Source organism: Onychostruthus taczanowskii, unplaced genomic scaffold (assembly GCF_017590055.1).
Source record: "Onychostruthus taczanowskii isolate IOZ18803 unplaced genomic scaffold, ASM1759005v1 scaffold21, whole genome shotgun sequence".
NCBI lineage: Eukaryota > Metazoa > Chordata > Aves > Passeriformes > Passeridae > Onychostruthus > Onychostruthus taczanowskii.
The window spans coordinates 7,516,962-7,539,671 of record NW_024499351.1 but is presented as its reverse complement, the minus strand read 5'-3'; the positions used below and the strand labels follow the sequence as shown (position 1 = coordinate 7,539,671).

At 38.6% G+C, this 22,710-nt stretch overlaps 1 long non-coding RNA gene across 1 annotated transcript in view; it reads right to left on the bottom strand.

The window, feature by feature from the left end:
- The window catches only part of LOC121335895, a 28,059-nt gene extending 14,494 nt beyond the window's left edge, over positions 1-13,565 (bottom strand). The window contains exon 1 of the long non-coding RNA XR_005952666.1: positions 13,481-13,565. This is a non-coding gene — a long non-coding RNA (uncharacterized LOC121335895). The remainder of the gene's footprint in view (positions 1-13,480) is intronic.
- Between the last annotated feature and the right edge of the window lie 9,145 nt (positions 13,566-22,710).

The window sequence follows — 22,710 nt, the reverse complement described above, 5'->3', positions numbered from 1 at the left end:
CTGTGTATCCCAGTGCCCAACCTCCTCTGGCTTGGGTGCTTCCTTTCTCATTCCCACACTCCATTATGTGACATAATGTCTCACAAGAGCCATCCCTTGTTGTGTCATCTGAGCAGTGACTCCCACTGAACTACCTGCACTGTGCCAGCCAAAGTAAAAACCTCTTCCTCCCTCTTCCTCACTCTCTCTGTTGAGGGCTGGCACAATTTAGGAAAAAAAAAAAAAAGAAAAAAAAAAAAGAAAATAAATAGCAAAGCATCAGGGTGTTTTCTTGTCTGGAAGCACAGCATCTGATAAGGATGTGAATGACTATAAGCCGCTGACAGCAAATTGGAAGAATGCTGGTTTGCACAGATCTCCAGTAAGCACTCACTCTGTCAAACTTGGCTCCCCACCCCATGAGAAAAAGTTTTCAAAATACGGGGCACTCCCCAATCCAGTAAAGTTCACAAGCATAACTGAATTAAAGGGGATGACAGGATGGTTTGCATATCTGACCATTTTTAATGGGAATTTGAGTGAAGGGGAGGGGACCACCCCAAAGCCACCCCAAAGACAATGACTTCATTAACCATGTGAGAAATTTGCAATGTTAGGATGAAGCCAATCTGGTTTACCTGAAAAATAATTTAAATAATGCATAGGATAAAGCCTTGAAATTGTCATAGAAAATACTCTGGGGGGGCTCAAAACCTATGTCATAATTAGTCACAGTTTCATTAGGTTTTTCCTTAAAGTTTGGTCTCCCTTTTAAACTACTACCATTCATACGACACAGCTTAGTCAATACCAATTTAAAATTAATTATAGGTCTGATCTAAAAAATGAAATATTCCATCCTTTCTTTATTAATTCTGAAGGCAATTTCTTTCATTTCTTTTCACCTTAATCTGTTTTCAGCCCTACATCACCACTTCAGAACTGTCATTTTACTAACACAGTATTAACATTATTTTGATTCATAATAAAACATCACAACAGAGTTATTCTTGGTGGTAGGTCTGTGCAGCCCTCCTCCCTATTTTTTTTAATCAAAACAATCCTTTACCATAGCAACTTTTCTTGGCTAACTCCTCATTCCAATAACTTGTGAGCAGCAAAGACTTGACAACACTGATCAGACCACACTGCCTCTGTGCCAAATTGAAAGGCCACTCATCTTTGGAACAGTGAATGCAATCCCAAAGTTACAGGATGAAGCTGCTGCAGGTCTCTCAGAAAGCTCGTATTCTTTAGAAAGTTACTGAACACTAAAAGAGGGCTGTGCCAAAACTTTCGGAACTTAGAAGTAGCTCAAGGGAGCAACTCCTCCCTAAGCCTTTTAATTTATGATAGGAAAGGAAGAACTAAGAAAGTTAACAAACATTTCATAAAACCAGTAAAGGAAAAAAAGTGTTCAATTCAAGAAAGTATCAGACAAGGAACAAAAGGTGCCAGAAGTCATGCTGAACCAACTTCTTCCAACAATACTTTAGTTACTATCAGTTTTACATTAGATTTTTAAGTACATGTGAAAGCAAGAGCCCACTCATTTAATAACAGTTATTTCACCTATCTAATCATAACTTTCACAATTACACCTTATGTAAAAATATCACAATATTATATTTTCCTTCAAAAGCTTTCTACATAAATTTCCTCGTGACTTAAAGCCATATATATTAAAAATATATAAAAATAATTTCAATATTCATACTTATGTTTTCATATTGCTAAATTTTGATAAAGTTAAAATGCAAGGAAAGGAGCTTTGATTGCTATTGAAAGATTTGAAAATTATTGAGAATTATTTATAGTATCACAATAAGAAGTAGTGCCGAGAGTCTCAGTAAGACATCCCATGCTTCCAAATCAGCATAGTTAAAATTGTTTTCAATTATTTTTATTCTGAAGAACTTCTATTTTCCAATTAATTTTTGGTCAGAAATTTCATCAGTCTCTGATTGCAAACCCACAACTTGAAAAAGATTTTACCTGCCATTAGGAAAGAAATATCCAAGAATGTAACATTTCAATGTAGCCAAAAATCTGTGGAGATTATTAAAAGTGAGTGATTTTGAAGAAGAAGTAGCTACAATGTAAGCACAATAAACAACACCACCACATTAATATAGAATCCCATAAATTGTATGGCAGTAAAAAGTGGTAGGGTTTTTTTATTGGTATAATCTTAGTGATGTCATTCCCTATTTTTCCTGAAAATTGCCAAGGTTTTGTAATTTATTCAAGGTTCAGCTTCTAGTCTTGTGCCAGACATTTGCATGCACAGACAAGACAAGTGCTGCAGAGTGGTACAGATACAGTCACAGGATACGACTATAAGCAGGAGCAGTCATGCTCCTTTTTAGAGCAACCTAGCTCTTACTGCTCGGGTCTACACCTGGAGTATTTATTCTCTCCAAAGCCATGAAAAACAACAGTTGATTCACCTCCACTTCTGAAATGAGCCTTTCTGTCTATCCTCTTGTAAGTTACCATCTCTCCTTTGTCCTTTCCCTTACTAAGTCCCAGACTTTGCTCCTTCTGTCTCTTCATTACCTCAGCTGGAAACTTGAGTTGTTGCATGAACAGTTGTCAGGCTTTTCATGCGGTATCTTCCCAATGCCTTCAAATGCAGCTAATACTGACCATTCCCCTGGTCCAGCACAGTTTCTGTTTCATCTTTACTTCCTCTACTCAGACCCCACCAAGATGTGTGAGAAAGTGTTTCTGCAAGGCTTGTCCAAAAATTCTCCAGATCTCACTCTTCAACTTAATTTTCCTACCATAAACTTGATCTATATTAGTTTGACTTTTTTTCTCCTGTGTAGCCCATAAATCATCTGCCACTCCATTTGTATTGCTAATGTAGGGCTGCTTATCCACTGTTCTTTGGCAACCTGCATTCTCTCCTATTCCTGAAATAGAAGAGATTTCTCTTCTCCTGTCCCAGGGAAAACTGCTCATTGCACAAACCTTAACCAAACCAGAATCAAAGTGTTTTGTTAATGACATCATTAACTAGTAATCATGACCAATATCAATAACAAAACAAATAAACCACAATATTATACATCATGAAATGCTCATAAATACCCACAAGTTTCTAAATCGCCTTCTACAAATAATCCCAAGAAGGACTATTGGCCCATACACACATCTAAGTACACATTCATGAACACACACATACAGTGGAGTATGGATCACAAACTCTCCTCTCCTGGGAGTCCAGATACTTGCAGACACCTCCAGAGGGAGATACGGATTCTGTCACTTCATGAGGAACCATGCTGCACCCTACAATCCACAAAGCACCTGCACCTGGTGAAAAAGCATCCCAGAATGGTGCACACGCACACCCTGAGTTTCTCCACTCAACACCATCAGGCCCTCAGCTGGATGCAAGTTAAAAAGCAAGATACTGAAAGCTCTATTTAAACTTTCACAATGGCATGGATCTTATTTTGACTATTTTTTATTCAGCATTGATAATGCACTAGTTATTACAACAGACTGATGCTTAGGCTACAGGTCATGGATGCCTCCTCTGCAGCCTACAGAAGTCACCTTGTCTGACTTTTCCTCAATTCAGTTTTGCATTTTGTACCCTTCTTCTTGTAAAATGTGACAGCTGCAGGGACAATGGCAACAGCCAATTTGGATAGCTGCAAAAAGAGAAACAGGCTTCAATCTAAAACCCCAAAACTCTGTGTAAAGACCCAAATCCGTCAAATCTGAAACTTGTTAGAATATAATGCTTGTCACCATTTTTGTGAACTGTTTCAAAATGTGAATGCTAACTGACTCATTTCAAACTGTTTTAGACATTCCAAGGTTGTTTGGAGTTGTTTTTCTCAAAATGACAATAGAGTATTTTGGACTGAAGCCTGATATATTTTGCACAGGCTGAGAAATTAATAAACTAATTCAGTGAGAGCTTGCTTTTTTTTTTGGCAAACTTTATTGTGTTTGCATTCTCTATCCCTTGTTTCAAAAAACCAGTAACATAAAGTCATTTGAACTCCGTGTCATGTGACATAAATACGGCAGGAGATCTTTCTCCTTTTCAATGCCTTTATTAAAGAGATTCAGCTCAGGTGGGGAGAAATCGACGGGTCGCGCCCACGCCGCCGCTGTCCCCAAGAGTGGCACGGAGGAGGAGGGTGATGCAGCTCTGTCCGCTGGTCTGCAGGCAGAGCTGGGGACTGCGTCCTCACGGGAGATTCGCAGATTCCTACTTTTCGGTCCAACTCTTCGGGTCCCCTCCTTAGTGAACATCTTTTGAGGTCAGGGTGTGAAGCAAAAAGGATCCAAGCAGGCACTGGACTTCACGCCCATCCTTAGACATCACCTAGGGCCCCCTAATTCTATATTGGTTCGTTGTTTTTAGGGGTTTTCTAGGAAAACGGGAAAATTTTGGAGCTGTGCATTTCTCATTTGCATACGTGGTCCCAGGCCACTCCCATTCTCCTGGGCTGCCGTGTCCAGGTGTAGCTCCGGGGCAAGCATTGGGAGGACAATGGCTAAACCACCAACCATTAACGGGCAATTAAAGAACTCTTTACAATTAAGCTAATTTAACAGCAACTGGTCCCACCGGTTTTTTTTCTCTGTAACCTTAAATAAAAATAGGTATATTTTTATTCATAACATCATGGAAGTGGTTACATTTTAGCAGTGTCCTTCAATCAATCCCCAATTTTATCTTAGTTCCAGCCTCTTCTCTGACCTGAGATATTCTGCATCCTCACTCACAAGTACCTTTCAGAAAAATCAAAGGCTTTCACTTCAGAAACAAAAAAAAAAAAAAAAAGCATCTATATTTTCCCTTTCCTTGTCTGACATTTTTGTCTAAGAAAAAAAATATCACCTTAAATCCTAACTGAGACAGAATTGTATAAATAAATAAGATAGGCCTTTTAGAAACCAAAACTTTCTTGGTAAGTAGCAATTGATTCCCAACTTTAATAACAGAAGAATCTTTAAACCACTAATATTGTTAGCAGATTATTTGTGAATCTATTAAAAAAGACCTAAAATTAGGTTGGTACAGAAAACACAAAAGTAATTAGCTATATAATATTCACAGAGACTTAGCTGCAGCATCTTCTGTCTGAAATATTTGCATTATATTTCTGTACCTTGCTGATTCACAATTTAATTTCAAGCTCCAGAAGAAAGCTTATCTTCTGTCCTGTATCTTATTTCCTCTATGTGATGTCCTAAATTGCACTTGAAGCCTTGCTTCAGGATTTTTCTAAAGAAAGTTACTTCATTTGTTTTGACACTTTCTCTTTGCAATTTTTCCAGTTGTCTTCTTGCTTTCATTAAAATTTTTTAAAACATGACTCAAAAGGATTCCATCAGGCATTGTAGATGACAAATAGAGATCATATCCTATCAGATGAACATTTCTGCTGATAGAGAGAAAATATGAATGATCCTGATTTCTTTGAAAATTTGTCTGCATCAGACCTAAAAAAATCAAAATTCGTTAGCTCTCCCCATGACAAATGCATGTGAAAGATGGTGCTGTTGAATCAACTGTGTTTCTTTCTCTGGCCTATTGTGTGCTATCTTTTCCAGCACATCTACTTAGAGCTCAGTAGTTCAGACTTAACTCAGTGCCAGTGCTCCTTTGTTGTATTGCATGGCATCACTACACGGAAAGGACAAGATCTTTTTCCTGCTATTATTCTTATGTTCACAATTATAACTTTCTTTAAATTGAAATTACCATTTCTCCAGATGCCTTTGAGCCATTCTTCAGTCAGGGTACCCCACTGCAGTAGGGCAGACAGGCCAGTCACTGCCCCAGCAAGATTTCACAGACCTGCAGTATTCACGCACACACAGAAGAGTCCTGCACTGCCAGCTTCTGGCTGCTGAAAAGGGATATCCTGGGAACCCTCAACTTTCTGAGAAGCAGCATTGTTTACCTGAACATGATCACTAGGAGTCAAAGAAAGGGTGAAAAATAACAAGCTGCAAACCTGATCAGAATGTGTGAACCTAAGATTCAAGAGAAGTCCTTTCTTCAGTTTTAGTCTTTCTTTTCTCACAGTACAGTTCCTAGGACCCTTCTCCCTCCTTAGTTTCAGCCCATACAAGAGACATGCAAACATTACATTTCTCAGCAGCAGACCCTGGCTCATTCTTCTATTGACTCCTATCAATGCCCACCACTACCTCTTACATATTCAGAGGAAATCCTCTGTTTTCCTCTGTTTATGCTCCCTGTTGTCCCACTGAGCCATGACAATTACACTTAGACCAAGAAAGGCCTCTAAGATAATCTCCCAGACATGATGTCTGACCTAGTATCTGATCTCCTAGTCTCATTGAATGGGAAGATTTTACTCACCATCTATTCAGTGACATGTTCACTGTTCCAACTGGTACAAACATTTGAAAGGCAGAAAATCTGGCAAAGATCTTTCGAAATTCCTCTCATAAAACAACCTCCTTTCACTTGATAGATTGAGAAGAGATGCTTTACACAGTCAATATTACAAGTATGTTTGTGGACTCTGTTTATAGTCTTATTTCAGTGCAAAGCAAAACAGTTGAGAACATAATTAAATAGAGAGTTGAAAAGCACCACAGATTACTATAAAATGATACGAACTAAACAATTCAGCTTCTGTAATAGTAAACATGTCTATCCCATTAAAGTTCTTAGAAAGAATTAATAGAATGATAGATACAAATAATTTGTTCTTTGCAAAGACTTTTGAAAACCAAATCTCCTACAAGTGGCTCTTAAGAATATTTGGAAATTATTTGAGAATGCATCTACGCAGAGTTTTAATTCAAATCTTCCCACTTTCTGTGGTTTGGGTTACAGTGTGGAGCTGCTTCAGAATGCTCAAGAAGATTTTCTTCCAGAAAGATCTAAATCAGAAGATGCAGGCATAAACCAGACCTGTGACACTTAAAATGCTACTGTGTACTTACACTCCAGACTGTATCAGAAGAAATCTAGCTGAGTACAAACTCCCAAAATGCATGAGGCATGTACACGAGGGACTCCCAATTGCTTTGGTCTACAGAATTGCACACCTTGAGACATTCTGCTGGCTGATGCAGACCTAATCTGGAACTCACATTCATCCTGTGAAAGTTATTATATCAACTTGTCTATCCCAAGATAGGATGTCCCTTTGAGGCAGTAAAAAATCAGCCTCATGTGACTAATCATCTGTCTTTTGGATGGTAAGACAAAATCCCTCAAAGCAACTTACTATACAGGGAGAACTGACTTGTCTCAGGGAATATACTGTATGGAAGCTGGTTGTGGGAAAAGATTAAGGTGGCTCAGCACACCAGTGAAATGAAAAGAGGTAAAAGGCAGCTAATGGGCACTGGGGCAGATGGTGGGGCTGGAAGAATTTGGAGAGACCCTGGGGTCTGAGGGTAAAACTGAAATGGAGCAATGGACCTTTTTTGAGGTGTTTGTAAAACAGGAATTTAGTAATGCTTGTCTTATGGCAAACTCTCACCCCTTTCTCAGCCATGGAGCAGAGGAGGAGGAGGAAGAGGAGGAGAGGAAGGAGGCAGCAATTTGCTGTTTGTGCAGCAAGCTGTCCTCTTACAAACTTGTGCCCTTTGGCATAGGCAAAGCTGTTGCTACTGCTGGCAACTTACTGCTCTGCCTGAGCAGTAAATTGGCCCTGTCTGTCTTGAATGAGACCCCCAAAGAACAAGGGTCTTCTTTGTTGCACCACCTTACAAGCTGCCTCGCCAGCCTTCCTGACTGAGACAGGTCCAAGGGTGCCTGCTATGACTCCCCTCTGCCTGCAGCCATATCCTCAACAGCCTACAGTTCTAACATCTTGATGAGGCTAATTGCAAGTGTCAGAGGTGACAAGTGCCCTGAGACAGTTCACTGCAATCAGATCACATCTAGCAGCTAGTCTAAGTGAGAGAGGCTGAGAAAAATGTATGCAAGGTCAACAAGCCCACCAAGTGCCCCTGATACCAAGAATTTCCAAAAGTTCTCTAATTGTTATCCTTGCATTTCTTATACTTACAATACATTTCTCTTTAGTCATTCTCAGCAAAAACAAAAACTGTTCTCAAGACTGTAGTCTTACCTTGCACATTTCCCTGGTATTTTGCTGCTCTTTGGGTGTCACCTGGCAATGCACTCTAGCCAGCAAACTAAAAAGAGAATTCTAGGTAGTGTTTACAAAGGCCCTTTCCTGAAGCTCTCTCTTTCCCCTCTGGTACAGCTTCTCTGTGTGCAGCATCAAATTACCATGTTGTTTTTCTACTGCCATATTGTATTGCAGCCATATGAACTATCTACATTTAGGCCTGTTTCAATATTCCCTCAGAAGTCGATATTAATAATAATAATTACCATACTTTTCAATATTAATTCTCTGTAAAAGATTTCACTAACTGCCTACATGTGCTTTGGATCTCAGCCTTGTGACTCTGTGATTATTCATAGAAAATATTTTACATAAACTCAGTATACTGTCTAACTGCTTAGAGAGAGAGACAGCAGTTGAAACAGGTCTGTGAAAAACAAGAGAATTAATTTGTTTTGGTGAGACTAACCAAGAAGCTTGGCTGAATGTCATACATCAGAAGCTTTGGCACATCTCCTCCACTTTGAGGTACTGTGACATCAGTTATTTTTTGTTTACTGAATATCTTGATACACCAAGGTTTATTTCCTGCAGTAGTTATTTCAGTAGGGTTGCTTCGGTGAAAACAAAGGTAGAACTTGTACCTAGTGTGCTGTGTATGCTCTTTCTCCCTCTTGCTTCGTCTCTGTTTTTAATGTCTCCTCTTGCTGCCTTTTCACTGAAGAAGCATAGCCAGTTGCAAGGCAGCTTGCTTGATTGCATTTGAAAAAGCAAATCTGGCTGCTCTCCAAGATTTCTCATTTTCACTTACCTGGAATATTGCTTTAAACAGGAACCACATGTATTTACTGGTAGGCAACCCAATAATTTCATTCTCCACAGGAATTTTGGGATGCATACATGAATGGTATAAGCATGGGGAAAAAAAGTTATTTTGAATGAGAAACCTAGTGTCTACAAAAGTAGTGTTTGATACTTCAGGGTGGAATTTGGTTTAATTCCCCAGCATGTTAAATCATAACTAGGCATGTGTGATTTAATATAGCAGAGAGATTTCCTGATTTGTTTTTAATTGCCAGTATACACAGACTGCATTTTCAGCATGAGTTATTTTTATTTGAGATGAAAGAAAATGGGAACAATAACAAAGTCTTCATGAGAAAATACTTTCTGCAGTATATCATATTGACTCTGCCTTGCAAAATGTGAGTTTCAAGATGTCATGATGCCCAGAAAAGGAAAGTAAAGTCCCAGATCAAGAAAGGAGTCAAGCACAGCTCTAAATTCAATGGAACTTAAATAGAGGCTTTCTTTAAACACATAACTCAAAGTCTTAGAAATTAGGATGGATTTTTACATATACATACATATCTAGTATATATGTTTATTAATTACTGTTCTTTGTAATGGACTCACTAATAACAGAGCCATGTGTAACACATACCCAACATTGTTCCCATTACATGTTTAAAGCTAAGTTTTATTCTGTATATCCCCTACAGCTAAAGGTAGCTTGTTAGGAAGGGAATTGGCATTTACTCTTTCTCAGCCCTTCATCTGTATTAAAAGACTCACATCCTACTGTAACATTTTCATTTGCAACCCCTTCAGGCCAATAAAAAGCATAATCATTTTCCTCCCCAGTAACTGCATGGACATCAGCTTTAATTTCAGCACACTTTTCTCTTCCTAAACCTTTTTGTCTCGTAACAGCTGGTCAATATATTTCATCATTATGCCCCTTTTTCCAAAAACAGCCATGCCATGCTCCCAGTAATATACCTTCTTGACAACAACTTCATCCTAATTGTTACATCCTTTGTAATTTTATGCACATCCTACTGATGGATGTAGGATGTCTGGGAGGCATACATTATAGATTCTATTTCCTCCACCATATTTATCCAGTTCCTGTGCAAAATACATGCTATCTGCAACAAATAATAAAGTCTAGAAAACCTTTGATTAAAGTTGCCGGTATGGTGGACTTTGATACAGAGTTTGTATTTGCAAATAAAATTCTGCTTAATTTTCCCAGAGCTTTTTCAAATGTATGTACAAAAGCCTTGTTTATCCATTTGATCCTGGGAGATAAGCAGCAGTTCTAACATGCTTTAGTGAATGTGTCTGAAATTGTTTCAAAACAGTTGTGGACTGTTATCAAACAATTACTTCAGATAATCCAGAAACAATCAATAAAGTTCATGAGTTTTTGATATTCTGGCCAGTCAACACAAAGCTATGTGCTGGGACGAGCACCAGCTATAGCTACCTATATGACTGATTACTAATTACTCTGTGAAATCTAAACAATTTCTATCTCTATGTGTCCTGTGACAAAGTGAAGGATTAATCCAGAGCACTTATTAAAGTTACAAGCTGCATTCTCAGCAAGCAGCGTATTTTCTGAGGCTGCTCTTTCAAAAGCCTACTTATTCAAAGTATAAGCATACTAACCCATGGCACTCTTTCAGTGCCCTCTCCTCCATTCTTTAGGAGTACTTGAACTCTTCCAGTTCTGGACATAAGAACTCTGGCATATTTGTTAAAAGAAATATTACGCTGCTAGCAGGTTGGGAATGTTAACACTGCATAGAACCTACTAGCTATTGCCATCCCTCTTGATTACGTTTTTCCTTGTTCATGACAACTCAGAGATGGTGTTTAAATTAAGGCAAACAAGAAAAATAAATTTTCCATTAAAGAGTTAAAAGACTGTTCCTTTTGAGTAATAGGTCAAGTATTCTCACTGCTCAAATCCCCAGCAGACAAAGCAGTAATCTTATACAATTAAGAAAAAGGTAACAAATTAATATAGGCCAAAATTACACTACAAGTAGCACTAGTAATTTTGGTTTCAGTTTTGCATAGTTCTTTAGGACATAATTAATGTCTGTTTTTCTGAATCAGAGACATAATTAAGATGTTCTTAATCACCTTTTAGGTAGTTATGGAAAACTATTTTAAGACCAAATCAACTGCAGATTTTATCTAAAAAAAGTAACAAAAATTATGAAACTGAGTGATTGGTGAAAAACATGCATCTAAATTTTAAACCATTTTAGAAACATGTTAATAGATAATTATTATTTAAATATTACAATACCTAAAACCCCCCCACCCTCTTCCTACCTTCCCCTCAGGCTAGCCACCATTAGTGTAATTGGCTGATTTTCTAAATGCATTCTCCTTAGGAAGAATATTAAGTCAGATGATCTGAAGGAGTGGAGCATGAATGGGTCTCCAAATAATTTCAAGGGGGAGGATCTCCATAAACACAGAGCAGCACAGAGCAGCAGAAGTCAATGACTTCTGTTCCAGAGACTGACAAATGCAAACTCTGTGGGGAGAGAAGGTGGCTGCTGCAGGGAACTCTCAAGGACCTGTGAAGGTAAGGACAAAAAGCATGGGGAGCCAGAGAAGTACTTAGTTCAGGCAGGAAGCTGAGGTGGTCCTTTGAACCTGATTGTTACTGAGCCATCAGGCTTCAGGCTGAAAGAGTTCTGTGCAGCCTTTGCAGGCCTGATGAGAGTATTGTGCTTTCTTCCTCTTCTGTGACAAGGACAAGTTACATCTCCTCCTCTTTGCTGAGAAAATGTTAAGGAATCATGTAAAAACCTCAGAGCAGTTTTTTTGATTCTTGTGTTTATGATAGCTGACATCTGACAGGGCCCTGAATGCTCTCATGGGTTCTGTAACCCGTCTCCTGCTCCATCTCTGGGGTCTGGCTCCCTATACCTAAAGACAGCTACATTTTGGTGCAGCGGTGTCGCTTTGGTCAGACTATTGGGAAAGAGCTGAGAGGCCTCCATAGGGCCTCCGTTCCTTGCCTGAAGGTGAGATACTTGAAGGTGAGATACCTTCAGGCTTAGACCCTTGCTTCTATCTGTTGCTTTAGCGGTGTCTGTTTTATGAATATTTGTCTCTAGATCCCATGATTCTCTTCTCAAAACTGAAGACAACTAAAATACCCAATTAGCTCCTTCTACCTGCTTTTAAGACAAACCTCAAGGTGCACTAGCTGGATTAAGGAGAACACTCAGACTGAGGGCTCGCCTCCACAGGAATGGAGAATTTCTTGACCTCTAACTAGTGGTTAACCCAAATCCCTCCAAATGAAACTCAAGGCATTTCTGTCAGTAGAGAAAGGTGTGGCAAGACATAAGGCCCGACACTATACCTCTTGGAGTCATGAGGGAGAAAAGAGACCATAAAAACAAGAACTTCTCAGGTCTCCTTTCTGGATTTGTTTTATTCAAATTATCCAAAGCATAAGTCAATATACATTTTTGTTCATTGGCAGAGTGTTAGATGTGTGGTAAACAGAAACACAGATATAATACCTGTTTGTGTAATAGCCCACTCAGAGCTGAGTAGCTACCTCTCAACATGCACACTCACCTCACCCCCATTTTCCACCTCTTTGATCCCTGAAAATATTTACTTTACACTGAAAGCCAAAACCTCCTTCTACCCAACTAAACGAACAGCTGCACAAACTTCTGAAAAACATCTCTGAAGTCTTTTTCTACCAAAAAAAAAATTAAAAAAAAAATTTTTAAAAAAAGCCCAACTTGATCTTTTTGGTAAGAATTATTCTCTATAAACTTGTTGTCTCTGTTTATGGATCTGTTCCCTTCTGGAAATATAGGTTGCATCTCCCTGTTTGGCTCTAAAGGGCTTCAGTGTGATGAATCATTTTCATATATGAGATGTATCAAAAATTGGCTTAACACTTTAGATCAGCAGTCACAAGTTTAGGTCTGACTGGGAGCTTCTCAACACTTTATATTTTGGCCTGTGCTGTACATGTTTTGAACTACTATGGAGAAAAAGAAGATAAAAAGGAAAAAAGCAATCACTTCAGCATGTACAATGGCACATTTAAGTCAGCAAACTGGCTCCAAACAACTAAGAGTAAAATGAGGGTGTTCAGTGCATTCTGAGCATAAATGCCCATGTCCATTGAAGTCTCCTAGGCCTAGGTGCCTGAAAACAAGCTCAACTAACCAAAAAAAAAAAAAAAAAAAAAAAAAAAAACCAAAAAAAAAAAATCCCTGAAATGGCTGAGAGACTGACTAAATTATTTTTCAGCAGACAAAAAGGAAAAGAAAACCAAGATGTATCAGGAAACATGGAGGCACAGGCACACACGAGGCACAAGGGATGGTTATTTTTGGTGGTTACAACAGAATTCCCACTACCAATTTGCACTTTGAATTTAATAAGATAAATATAAAGCATTCATGCAGTTTCATCTGCCATGTACACCATGTGGCTGTGCTGTCAATTTTGTCTACGGAAGGGATTAGACTGGGACGCCTCCACAAGCAGCAGTGATCTCTCACTCACAAAAAGCAGCATGCAGCTTACTATCAAAAGTCAAGCAAACCATGTTTTACCCTTATTTATCACAGCATGGTTCAGCCAGGAATTGGAGGTTTCAACAAAAATGAATAATTTTACCAGTAAGCAATACAAACTTGAGATGCCCTTCACCGGTCCCAAAATATCTTGTTTTCCTGGATCACATCCATAGCCTGTATGTCAATGGTAGCTGTAGTCTGGCTGAAGTGACTCAGAATCAAAGCATGAAGCGGGGGGTTTAACACAGGAATTTATACTGAACCTACGATTACTTCATTTTCCCATAAACTTGCGGCACTCTGGGTGTAGCTCGGGGCCAGCTCTGATCGCGTTCGCGGCACCGCGCTCCCTTAGCGCACGCCGGGGGACACCAGTTTTAAAACCAGGGCATTACCCCGTGCTTCGAGACACTTTGCTACGAGGAGCCTAGTAAAATCCAGCGGGGCTGGTGGAAAAACCCCGAAGCTGCTGGCGGGGCAGGCAGGCGGGGCTCGGCTTCCCAACCCAGCTAAACAAACGGCTGATAAGGCGGCGCGGGCGGCAGCGCGGAGCTGGGAGCGGGGCCGCGTCTCTCCCAAGGTCAGCTATTTAGGGACAATAACAGGAACACGCGGCGGCGGCAGCGCTGCCCCGCCCAGCGCTGCCCGCCGGGCACGCTCCGCCACCTGGCGGCACCGGCCCGGGCCCCAGCCCGAACCCCAACCCCAACCCGAAGCCCGACCCCAAGCCGAAGCCGAAGCCGGGAGCCGCGGCGGCCCGGGAGGACGAGCTCCCATTTTGCAGTCGGGCCTGCCCAGCGCCTGCCTGCCGCCTGAGGGCTGGGCCCGCGGAATCCTCTCTGCCCTCAGGGTTCCCTCAGCCCGGCGTCTCCACGGTTTTCCTGACGGTCGCATGTCTTCTTTCTTGTGAAGCAGTGGTGGGTTTATAAGAATTTTCACAGGCACAGTAGTTGGCTTCACAGGTGGACAGCGCAGTTAAATGCCTTGATGCTGCGTCCTCTTTGTCGCAGTACATCTGTTGGGGGTTGGCAGCCCCCCTCCAGCCCATGCACACTGTGCCCTTAATCCCGTGTGGGTGCTCCTGGACTTCTTGCTAGTGCAATGTCCCATGAGTTACGTGTGCTTCCCTGGCCTGTGACTTCAGATTAGGGGCTTGCCACATTATACCGTTTGTCTGTGTGGTAGGGGAAGCCCCTCCATGATACTCATGAGTGAACATATGCTCAAACTCAAATGTGAGTAATTCTTCATAACAAGAAAAACTTTGCATTTCCTGGTGAACAGGATAAGCAGAGTGTTTAAATATACTTGTTTCAAAGAACTCTGCTTAATCTTCTGAATAAATTGTTTCAGAGAATAACAGCCGTAACAATCTATTCATTTTAGTATTAAAATAGCAAGAATGTATTTTAAACTATTTTTTCTGTCCCAGGAAACGGCCTGCCTACCTCCTTTTTTAAATACTATTTTTATTCTCTTGGTGGCCTGGATTCAGGATGGAGTTAATATTTTTCTCCATGACGCAGTAGGCAGAACATGCTGAAACTTTATGAACCCAGAAGCATATTCTCGGTGATAAACAAAAACAAACTAAAAAAAAACTTATTTGAAGAACTCTGCAACTCATATGGCTTTTACCATCTGGCACACAGTCCTGGCACACTGTAAATCCTTGCAAGTGGTATCTCCTTTACAGACCCTAATACATAAAACCCATATGCCAGTGGCTTGCAGAGGCCACCCCCTCAAGTTGCAGTCATCATATTGTAGCAGTGTGAGATCTTCTTTGAAGCCAAAGCTTTTATGGTATTTCAGAAGGTAAAAAAAATCCATCGCCTCCAAACTGTAAGGGTATGGACACTGACAGTGAGGCAACTTTCCTTCATGATGCCTTTCTTTGGAAATGTCACCAATCACACTCAACACAGAGAGCTGCGAGTTAAGCAAAGGCAAATCCAGAGAGAGGGATTGAATGTTGAGTGCTCTAAAGATAATTCCAGGGTTATCTCTGGAAAAAATTAAAACAACTCGCATTGAAACATTTAGTAATACAAGATACCAAGGTTACATTTGATGAATACCAACCCTAATGACAAATATACTCTGTGTAAATCTGAGCTCCATGACTTTTGGCAAGGATATTTGCCAGCAGCTCAAAAGTCCTGGCACAGAATATCCACATGCCCATAAATTTCTGCAGGCACAAATACATCTGTTAAATCATTCCTTCATGCTTCCCTTCAATATATAAAGTTCTAAGTGTTGAGCACTTCATCACTAAGCTGTCATAGGCCATCCCTGACCTCCCCAGCACAAAGGAACTGGTGGCCTGGGGGAGCTCAGAGTGGTTTCCCTGGAGCAGTATGTCTTCATCCACAGCAACTGAAAGGACACTGAAAAGCAGGAGGCCCTTAAAAGTTTAGATTAGATTACTCTGAATGAGGGCTGTCCTCATGGATTTTGATGTCAGAAGGCATAATCAGGTCTAACCCTATGAATAATACACGTGGTAATGGATCCAGCTCATCTCCTCTCTATACTCAGGACCTTTTTGATCTGCTAAAATGAGGCTAATGAAAATAAGGAATGTCTACATCTTACCGAGACCTTGTTTGCTTTCTGTGAAGAGCTGTCACCATTTCTTACCTGAACTGGGCAAGCACTAGAACGGTAGTAGGGTAAATACAAATTATTTAATCGTGTACTTTATGCATAGAGACATTTTTCTCAAATGCTGAGGTCACACAGCAGCTCTTTCTGATGGCATCACTGATGAAGGAATGTCCTGTTAGATTGCTGCTGCTGCTTCTGGATTATCCTAGGAGGTGGGTGTTCAATAATGGGGCTTCTGTGCAAAATATCAGCCTGTACGCACACAGAGGGATGCGCAACTTAAGGAACATGTTTAGGGTGAGGTACAATAAGAAAACAAGAATCCAATCTGGAAAAATGGTGTTTCTTCTCTATCCATACATACACTTAAAATCTGCAATTAGTTACTTTTTTGTTCTTAGAAAATTAGAAAATGTGATCTCTCCTTTGTATAAATATAAAACGTTAGTAGAATTCCTACCATAATAATACCAGCAGCAACTTCCATAGCCATTCATGGCCCTTTCTTTGACTAAGGGCTGTACTCAGAGAAGTGAAAGAAAGCCACTTCTTTGTGTCCCATCCAGTGACTTTTATCCCAAAGTCCATTCCCTATCCTTTGGAATTTTCAAGTACAGAAACTTTACCAATGTTTTTGTGTTGTTATAATATTTTAATTGAAAGAGTGAAGGGATTTTTAAATAGATAAAGCAATTTTTGATTTGATAGAACACTAACATTTGTCTGGTCACAAATGTAATACTAGAGTACCAAAAGACTTAGGGTTTGGTTATGGTATGTTATTTTTATATGCTCAAATTAATAATTGTTAATCTATTATAATAATGGATTTTTTTACCGTAGCAGCCACCTCTGTCATAGCTGGGATTTCTCTGTAGGAAGTACTGTACCATAGGAAAAAGCAGAAAAAAAAATAACCGATTCCCCAAAGCTTTTAAATTTAAGTGTACATACAGCAAGTCCCTTGTAGTGCAGGGCTTAAAACAGGGAAGTTCAAGGAACAGTAAAGCCAGTTAAATCAATATGATGGTTTGACAGCCCTTGACAGAATCTGGCTGCTTTCAAGAGATTTGCAGAAAATGTTGCCCAGGAGACTATTAAGGAAATGTTTAGAGGCAGATGACATGCTAACTTTGCACAGGTTCACAGGGACAACCCATGGCCTTCTCACTATGTGAAAAGCAAACTCTAAAAGGCGTATCCAAAACGTTAACAGGTGGATGATAGATGCTAGGATCTTAATGTGACAGGAAGCATAGGCAAGATTTTAAACCTGATCTAAAGAGATGAGTGGGAGAAATGATATGGGAGGAAGCCTGAGTGGGAAGAGCAGGAAACTGCTCTGTACAGTTGAAGAGCCACATGTTGATGCACAGGAGCAGATGAGTCTGTCAAAGACAAGAAAGAGAAAACCAGCCTTTGCAGCAGAATTGTCAATGAATCTCCTTCCTTTTGTCAACCTTAGAGGGGAAAAAAGAAGAAGTAAATATTAGTAAATGTTAAAAACAAGAATAGTTTTGAGATGTAGCAGGTGTCTCACGGGGTAAAAAGAAATGGCATATTCAGAGATGCTGTAATGGAAACATTTGTGGGTTTAAGCACAGCACTACAGCACAGTTATAGTGAAGCCTCACTGATATCAGAAGCATGATGTTGAAGAAAGTGGGACTACTTATTGTCTAGGAAAGACATTCTGGGTAAGGATGGAGAATTAACTCTGAGGCTGAATATGAGAAGGTTTTAAGGGATTTTGCTGGGGGCATTGTAAGTAGAATCTCTTTGCTATTAAGCATTGAACTATGAGTTCTGATATTAATAGGAATATGTATGTTTCACTATAAATCTTGACAGTAATATCTATCACTGATATAAAGAGCAGCACCATGGTAAACTAAGTGATTGAAAACAGGGACTATAGCTGAGGAAGTAAGAGAAGGTAAAGATGATTCTAGAACCTGTGTTCAATAGATGTAGCAGAAACTACAGTAAAAAATGTTCTCTATGTCCCCTGTCATTAAACAAGCAAGAAAAGTGAATAAAAGCCTCAGTCAGAGTTGGCTGAGAAATCTCATACCATCAGCATTTTTTATTGAAGTGAGGAAACCAAAGCCAGTTCATGTCATATTTTTTAGACATCTTGTTGAAGATCAGTTTCACGATGAATGTAAGCTGACCTAAAAAACTGCCTGATGCTGAGATGCATGGTCCAGCTTTCACCACATTTCTGCTGCTTCTTTTCTATTACCAAGGGAAATTGTTTTAAAGTTAACCCTGGAAGAATAGAATGAGTTTTAAACAACATGAGTGTATTGACTTGATCTCCCTGAGACTGATCAAATCACTGTAGCTTCTGCAAGGGAGTGGGCAGAAATGATCAGTTCTGGGTGGGATGGAGAGGGAAAAGACAGGACTGCTCTTTTCCAGGGCAACAGTATTAGATCAACTTTAAAACAGCAATATCAAAGTCAAAGCTTGTGTCAAATTTAGATGCTCTGAATGATGATTAGGAATACCTAGGCTTTATACATGTCTCTCTTCAACAGCTTTACAGAAAAGGAAAACAAATATGCTATATGAAAGACCAATGAAAAAAGACATATTCCATAAATTAAATTTTTTCATGGAAATTTTATTTTCCATCAATTTTTACTCCACATTTTCTTCCACATTTTTCATTAATTTCAATCCTTACATTCCACAGAAATGCATACTTATATTACATTAATTACTTCAGTCTGATTGTTGGGGATTCAAAGGCTGTAGCAAATTTTCACCTTTGACTAATTTGTTTATCGTTACTGTATTTGCAGATGTAGCAAAATACAGTATCTTAGTCTGAATGATTGAATTTGATTTCTGTTTTTTCAAAGTATCATAAAATATTTAAGAAGTTGTTCATATATTCTGTATTCTGGCTTTTGTTTCATCATTGGTGTTTTTACCCATAAATAGCTTTGAGCTTGTGCCTAGTACAGTGATCAGGCAAAAAACAAGAGAGAAAAACAAATGAACCAAAAAAAAAAAAAAGCATATCAGAATATTGTTGCAAAAACTCAACAATTATTCAATCACCCATGTTAAAAAAAAAATAATTACAGGCCCAGCACATATTTTCTGGGAATATTTAGCAATTAAATTTGGGACATTCATGTTTGCTGAACTTAAAAACTGCAGGCTTGAGCTCATAGAAGTAGACTTTAGACCATTCATTATTTTAGTAAGTACCTGCTTGCATGCTCATCCTATTAAGTAACCTGAATAATGTGTGACTTACCATGATTACCCAATTAAGCATACCAGTTCATAGTTTAAATGTCTAATAATTATACTTGAGGAAATTATAATTCAATTTAAAAATGCATTGAATGCATTCTCATTGGAGATAATTTGGAGAGGGCACTCTTATTTGTTTTGGATAACTCTCAAGAGAAGAAAATATATTTGCCATTTGAATTAAATGTTTATGTCTATCAAAACTACACAGAGCTGATTTTAGCTATATCCATAGATGCCAGTGAGGAACAGCATTTTCCTTTTAAACATATTTTATCAGCTTTGATTTGCCATCTAATCTTGATTCCTTTCCCTCTTCTTTTTCCCTCTCATTTACTGTTACAATTCTATTTTTAACTATTGGGATCTGAGTTATGCTGCCCAGAGTTTGCACTTTGATTTTTATCAACATGTTATTTTTTATATCTTTCATATCAATATGTCTTAACCCTATGGAGATTTTGTGAGAACCATGACATCATAAAAATTTATCTAAATTTAATAATATGTAACCAAGCAGGGAAAAAACTTAGGAAAAATAAACAAAGGCGTCTATTGTAGTAATTGCCATGAAAAGTTTGCAACATATCCATTCTTAATGAAACAATATGCTGAACAATGTTCTAATGACACAAGCGTACACAATATCTTTCCTATTTTAAGAATCTGTGCAACATCTAAAAAAAAGATGTTCAGAAATCAAACAAACAGATTATGTAACTCTAAAGTATGCAATTATGAAAGAAGAAAAAATAAAAAGTGAAGAAACAATTCAAACTTACAACAAAATTTATTAAAACAATTGATATATTCAGATGGTACAAGCAACTTTGTTGTGAATTCTGAGCAGAATGAGAACTAATAAAGAGCAAAACCAAAAAGGCAGGATTGTTCTTGTGTGCTGAAGCCAGGCATAGATGCATCTCTGGCTTTGCTTTTGCTGTTGTGATTCTTTTAGTGGTTCTGGTGGTACAAGAGGCACTGTTAGACATCAGATTGTAACTTCTGCCCTGTTTTATCTGGGAGCACAGCATATTTCAGAATGTGCTGTATCCCATTTTCAGAGGCCCATATTAATTGTTAAAGGCCTTCAGTCCAGGAAAGTAAACTTTAAGCATGTGCTTAATCACTTCCTGAAGCAAATCCTAGAAAATCAACTTTTTTAGTGCAATTTTTAATAGATTTTGTTTGCAGAGCATTTTTTTATCATATTAGTAGAATCAATCCACCTTGATGCCCTTATCCTTTTTAATAATTGATGTTCTTATTTGGCATTTTCACAATTGTGCATTAAGCATGAAGATTTCCTATTGGAGGTGTAAAATAGCCCTTCTGAAAGACATGGGAAGGGAAACACCCCAACACTATGTTTGCTGAAGCTATGCTGATTCTGCTTTGACATTCACCAAAGACAATGAGATACAGTTAACTACTGATTTCTTATCACTTTTGTTATTCCTGAGGTTGAAGCACTTTTTCCTTCTATAAATCTTCATGTGCATATTTACATGAAATCAATAGCTAAAAAAAAAAAATTAAAAAAAATTCCAAACCTAAGGTTTTTTATTTTCAAAGGACATTCTTTTTTATGTACTGCTCATGATGTCATTCTTGGGCCTTTCCTGTGCAGGGCCAGCATCTGGACTTCAACAGTCCTTGTGTGTTCCTTCCAGCTCAGAATGTTCTGTAATTCTGTACTACTTGACCCACTCTGTTAGACTAAGATGTTCTATCTATCAATAGAATCAGCTTTATTGCCTAGAAATTATGATAAATGCTAGGATACAGGATAGCTATCCCATGATATGGGATGTTGGTTAATCAGTGTCTGTATTACTTGAAAAGAATAGAAGTTCACCTAAATATAAAGTATTCTGATAGAATCATCCCACTGGTCTCTGAGATTCTGATCACTTTATTATTCTCAATCCTTCAAAACGTAAGAAAAATTACATCCTTTTAACAATAGGTAAGGAGTATGCTTTTCTCTTTACAGAAATTCCTGCCTGTCAAACTTTGTAAAAAGCAACAAATCATCATGCACCATTCAGAGCATGTGTTGCTAAATTTGGCTCTTTTCTATTTACTCAAATGTGAGGAATATTTCTAGAGGCCTACATTTTATAGAATTGACATGCCAAAAGTTCACTGACCACACTGTCTTCCTAAAAGCTTTGTTTGCTAGTTAGTTGTTTCTGAGTGCACTTATTCAAAAGGATTTTGAAGCTGCTGATGTGTTGTATTTGGTTCTTTTGAAATGCTGAAAACAGTGTCTTATTATGTTTAGATTTTAGCTTACCTTTGTAACCAGTTCTAATTGTTTAATTTAGTGGTGCTCTTTTAAGGTGGACAGCAGAAAAAAAATCTTCTCTTTTTAAATTATTTGAATTACTTGAAATTACTCCTGCAATCAAATGTCATTACATCAAATTAGTAAATAAATAGCTTTTTTTATTGAAAATTACAGCTGTCAGATAAATGTACCCAGATTAAACTTAAGAGTTCAGGGCTTGTTCAAGATCTCCCTGCCCAGCCTGGACAAGAACTGTCCATCTTCTTGCACCTAAGTTTACACACTGTAAAATGGAAAAAAAGTAACTCATCTCTTAGTCCCCATCTTTGTGCATTACTGTGATTTTATGCAATGAGAATCAAGAACTTTCACTAATTATACAGTAAGAACCATAATTTGTGAACAAATTTAACACATTCGTGGTTTTAAGAATGAGAGTAATCCCACTGAGATGCTCTCTATGTGGCCTGTCTTTACAGAGTCCTTAGGATTAGTCACAAAGTATGAAGACTACTGTGGTGTATCTGCAGTTAGATGCCATTTCTGTGCTATATTTGCAGTTAGATGCCATTAAATTGCCTTCTTGATCCCATTTTTAAGAAAGATTTAGAGACAGCTTGTGGCTTAGCCCATATGATAATGACCACGATAGAGTGAAAAGAAACTGCATTTCCCTCTGTATCATGTCATTCTGAATCCAGGCTGAAGGTTAGATCTAGCCTCCCTTTTTTTTGACACTGAAAATTATACATGTTTATCTCTTAAGTATCAGGTATGCTTTTCTTCAGCTGTCAGTGAGACTTAATTCTGTTGTTAAAGGATTTGGCAGTTTGCAACTGTTAAAAACAGTTTGCAAGGGATATTGTTGCCCTTGGCTGAGTTTTGCATTTTAGCTGTATCCCTATTTAAAACCTCTGTATTTTCCATGTCGCATGAATTGTCAAGTGTCGTCTTTCAGAAGAATGGACAGCAGCCTTCACTACAAACATACAGAGTATACCTATGTTCCCAGTGTGCTGTTTATGTATTTTATAGGTTGGCTTAGTATTTACTTAAATGTGCATTAAAAAAAGATAATATCTGTATG